The following is a 5,571-nucleotide window of genomic DNA, read 5'->3' on the forward strand; positions in this document are numbered from 1 at the left end:
CATGGTTTCTCTGAGTTGGAGGAGATGATGATTAGGACTCAGGGAGGCAGAGCTGTGGAATGTGCAAGGAAGAGTGAAGGAAAGGAAGCAGCTATATATAAAAGATCTCTAGAAATATGCAAATTGCATAGGGTTCGCCTACATCTTTGCTGAGTTCCAGGCTGTCTGTGTGCAAAAACACAGATGAACAAACAATAAACAGGGCATGGCAAGAGAAACAAGGTCCAGGACTCACTCACTGTGTAGGGGGTTACCCTAGATCTGATGAACCAACAAAGAGCACTTTTAGTGAATACATAAGACACATGGTGGAGATAACTATTTTAAACAATATGGTCATCTTTTACAAGTTGGCTGCTTTGTAGTCCAGTATCATGTTGTTATAGCTGGATAGCAAGAAAGGAGACGCCAACACACAGAGAGGGTCAGATTGTGAGTCCTTTATTAATGCCAGTGACCACGAGTGGACTAGTTTTCAAAGAACTCTTGGCCCCAAACAGAATAAGTAGAGGGTATGTAAAGGCCAAAATTACAAAAACTGTACAGTTTGATTTACATTTTCTTGGCAAAACATTGGACAGTTAGATTAGATACAGAATTTGCAACTAGGGAGTTTCCAAGCACTGAGGAGAACAGGAATGTGAGTGTGCAGTGTGATTATGGGAAAGTTACATAAGGGGGTCATTTCTAGGTTAAGATGGAAGATCTGTTACAAAATGGAGTTACTATGTCAAGTAAACTATTACAGGCTATTGCAGGTTTTGCAGATAGATATTTCATTCCCCCTTTTAGTTTTTCATGAGTCAATGCATTGAGTCATCTGTCATAAGTATATTATTGTACTGGGGTCTCATATACATAAGTTTTACAGAACTGTTTGACAAGATGAATAATTTAATTTATTATGCAGGGCCCTATGAGCAAACCAAGGAGAAGAAGTACGAGGGGTCCAACTAGACCAATAATAACCGTGTTAGCCATGGGTTCCAGCTGAATAAGGATTGGAATCAGGATTTAGTTTGTTTTCTTTCTTTTTGTCATTTGTCCAAATTTTCTCAGACTCCCTGGAGGGTGTTTTTAATAATCCCTGATTTGTTGGCATAGAAGCAACAAGCTTCCACGAGGGTTACACAGAGTCCTCTTTGGGATAGGAAAAGAAAGTCTAGGCCTTTATGATTTTGGAGGACAACTTAAGCCAGGGATTTTACATGTTCAAGGAGTTGGTTCATGGCAAGTTGCAGGTTACCTAGGTCAGCATCAATTTCTTGGGCAAGGTTAGATAGACCCAGTTCTGCACAAACCAGAGCAGCTGCATTTGCATTGGCAGCTGTTCCTGCTACACTTAACCCAACTAAGGCAGGTATTAACAAGGGAATGGCACATTTTGAATGAGCAATTGGAAGACCAGGAGGATTGAGTAGAAGAGCTTCTTCGGGACCACTGTAAGCATAAACCTGAGGTAGCACATGAACAATAATATATAAAGTAGACTGATTAATTAACTTTTTGGTAGTAGCACATTTTGTTAGACCTGTAGAACTAGCTAACAAGGTGTTGGCAAGGGCCACGTAGGCCATGGATTCAGCCATGGTTAGGGTGAGAGATAAGTTACAAATATCAGAGAATGGAGATGCTATTAGATTGAAACTTGGACTTACAAGGCAGGAGGCTTTACCAGTTACATCATCTAGAGCAATGTGAACCATTTCTTGAGAACATTTACTTTTGTTTGCATTGCTAATGATAGGCGTTTCAATTCCTAGGTCCACATAGTATGGGAGTTTTGGTTTTAAGCAGAGCCTGTAATCTGAGGCCAGCAGGGGCATAGTGGTGTTAAGCAGATGGTGCATATTAGTTATTATAGGAAAAAGACTAGGGGGTTGGAGGGCCAATTTTGGAAGCAGTGAAGATGAACTTGGGAGCTGTTGAGGTGAACCTGGGATAGTGGCTTGGTTGGTAGAAGGCAGAGGCTGAGGCAGAGGCAGAGGCTGGTATTAACCAAACAAGGGATTTTTCAGTTCTGCCAACAGCCCTATTGGTTTGGCTTTGTAGACAAATGTGCTCTGTCAGATAGTAAATAAGGCGCCATGGTCATAACCACTCATATAAAGTCGTATACCCCAGGTATTTCCTGTACTCCAGGTAGAATGTAGAGTATTAGTAACCTTTATTCTGGGCTGATATTCAACCAAAGGGTGATTTCAGATGTGTCATTAGGTCCCCCAATATAAGTTGCAATGGTGATGCATATTCAGTCTGGGCAAAAGAAGTCATTTTCCTGATTACAAATGCAGTCAGTGGGGTTACTGGGGCAGAGATAAAAGTTTACATCCCTTACATAATTGGGGGTTGCCCACTATATACATGATTCAGTGTAGTAAGGGTTTTGTCTACCGTACAGGTTTCTAGATAGACATTCTTTTTTTATTTGTAGCAGGTCAGGAAGGTTTACCTTAAACTAGACTGAAAGTGAACCGTGGGTCCAGTTTTGAATAGCTAGGACCTCTCCTGTTGTGAAAGAAGTTAGGGAGAAAGAGTATAGGATGTTTTAGACTCTTCAAGTAAAATAAAGCAAGTTAAATTTATTGTGAGCACAGTAATGCAGTAACACATTCTATGCATTAGGAGGTAAGATAGCATTAACAGGGACTTTTCACCATATTTTCAATCTGCAGGAGCTACAGTAAGTAGTCCTACACCAATACTCAAAACAAGTGGGATTACAAAAACAAGAGGTAAAGGATGAATACAATGCATTTAAAATGAAATTAGCAATCAGTCTGTTTGATTCTCATGATTTAGATGTATGTCAAAAGGTGACCTTGAGAAGGTTCTTGGAGTCCTTGGTTGCAGTTCAGTTGACTGAACAGTGGCTGTTTTCCCTTGCTGAATGAGGGAGTGGATATTTGGGTCCCTTGTTGCCACAGCACAGTCGATGACACAAACTCATGGAGTTAGGTCAGTTTCCGTGGCCCTTTTGACTTGGGTGTGGTGAATACAGGCTGGTATCCCATCAACCTTGATTGCTGTTGGAGTGGTGAGGATGATGAGAAGTGGTCCCTTCCAGGCAGGAGTTAGTCCTTTTTTCTGGAACTTTTGACAAAAACCAGGTTGTTGGGCTGGAATGGATGATAAAACATGGAGGGTGGAGTTGGCCAGACAACCTGGACATTGGATTGGATAGCCACTTGGACCTGTTGGAGAGACCAGAGATATTTTAACAGAGACAGATTGGTAATCTTTTTAAGGAAAGGGTACATTGGAATGGGTTAATACGGTTATACTTGAGAAGTTTGGGTTTCTAAAAAGGCAAATTTGCAAAGTTCCTGTTTACTTAGAGTATGTATTTTTCTAGGACACAACCTTTATTTTTATTATTGTGGTAAGATTTAGGAGCAAAATAAAAATGACTTCTCGTTTTTGGTCTGTCCTTTTATTTCCCATTTCTGCCCTTGGAAATATTTTTATGATTCTGGGAACCAGGTGAACATCAATCGTCTGTAAATTCTTCCTGCTGAAGTGGGTTGTAGAGATGTCCCCTAACTATTTATTCCTAAGAGTACGTATGGGAAACAGTGGGACCTTAGCCAAATTTTATTTGGATTTAATAAAATACCAAGCAAGAGTACAGGCAAAAATTATTAGGCAAACAATGATTTAAAAGGTCATTGTTCCAGAAACAATGCTGGAAAAATGAAAGTAATGGCATCTGAAGTCTTTGATTTATCAGTGTAAGTTGAAATTATTTTTTGTAAATTATTTTTAGTAGTACTTTAGTAAGGAAATACAATACATTTTTGTTCTATCATAAAATAACTAGTTATTTTATGATAAACAAAAATGTACCATATAAACATAATAATATGCTGTCTATAAGTAATTTTATTCATTTTTTTTTTTTTTAGTTAGTATGGCAGTGGCTGCTAGGGTCTGAAGGCAAGATGGCCACCCTTTCGTTGTATTGTCCAATTGTTTAGATAAATATGTTACTGCCTTTATATCTGGACCATACTTTTGTCCTAGCAGCCCTAAAGCTATTTCTATCCTCTCTGATGTGTAGAGGGTAAATTTTTTTTTTTTGATAAAACTATTTGATTTCAACATGGATGGCCAGGACCAAAAGGCTGGCATCTGTGTGAAATAAAAATTAATTTGGGTTTCAGCATCCTGGTTTACCTGGGGGCCTGTTGGGGTGATGGTGAACCAGTGCCAGGCAGTTTAGCAGGTTTGCAGGCCTCTATAGGTGGCCATTATTTGTGAGTCAAGTGTTCTCTTCTCTCTTCAGAAGAGAGTGCAGCTGTTTCCCAATGACTTATTGACCTGTACAGTGGACAAGGGTCCAGGAGGTTATGCCTCTTTGGGGGCAACTATGCTTCCAGAATTCCTATAGGCTGTACCCATGAGCAATGGACACCATTCCCTTAGCAGGTTTGTTTTTACCAGGTCTTTGATGGGCACTTGAAGTCATGGTTGCTAAATGTAACTGTCAATTGGGGTGCTTCTTTGGCCCTTTGGTTTTGCTGTCCTTCATGTTGGCACTATTTTGTTTTGGCTAAAAAAACATTAAAAGCTTATTTTTTAATAGGTACATAAATGAAACATTTTTTTAAAAACCATTTCTCCGTTTGTAACAGTCTGATGCAAAGCCCTTTAGAGTGAATAGACCATATGGATGTGCAATGATCTACCCCTACTTAATAATTATGAATGGGCAAAGTTGTTTAAAACCTTTAAAAATTATTAAATTGTAGTTACAGTTGCAAGGCACAAATTGTCCACACCTTGCAACTAGAACTACAATGAAGCAACTAGGTGAGAGTGATCAGTTTTCATTTTCACTGTGCTCACATAGGGTACACAGTACCTTATCTTTCTGGCAGATGTACTAGGTGTAGGTCAGTTTTTAAACCTTATCATGTCATGGAAAGTGTTTAGCATTTAAAGCTTTACCTGTTTTATAGGAGGGAGCTAATTAGGCACAACAGGTGATCTATCCTTTTGTTTATAAAGTATAACTTTAGCAACCCTGATATAACAAATAGTGGTGTTATTTAACATTAATGTGTTGACACATGGTAAAGTTGGAAATAAAGTTTATTAGAGTACTTGCAAGTTTGGGTGGAAAAGCAAATTAAAATTACAATTAACCATTAGCAATTACAAATGACTGTAAGCAAATTTGCACTGTCCTTTAAGTCATAATAGCAGTTAGAACAAGAGAAAAAATGATAACTAACTTGATTATATACCAAGATTTTTTTCCTTCATAAATTCCCCTTCATGATTTTTACATACCATTGACAATGGCATGCTTGGACTCTGTTGTCCCTGTATTTTTTCCATATTATAGCTCCTTTTTAAAATTGAAAGTAACTCAGATACTTAATGGACCTTTAAAATAATTTTGAGATTTTTAAAAAAATCACATAAAATGTTTACCCATAAGCATTGGTTTAGTTATATATTTTGTTATTTATAGCAACTCACTTAATTACTTATGAAAACTATTTCCTGGCCAATCAGTTTTTAGTATTTTACTAATAATTCAGGAGGTTTAGTGGTTTGGAACCA

This window comes from Carlito syrichta, unplaced genomic scaffold (genome assembly GCF_000164805.1).
Source record: "Carlito syrichta isolate Samal-C Ts95f unplaced genomic scaffold, Tarsius_syrichta-2.0.1 Scaffold303806, whole genome shotgun sequence".
In the NCBI taxonomy this organism is placed as follows: domain Eukaryota; kingdom Metazoa; phylum Chordata; class Mammalia; order Primates; family Tarsiidae; genus Carlito; species Carlito syrichta.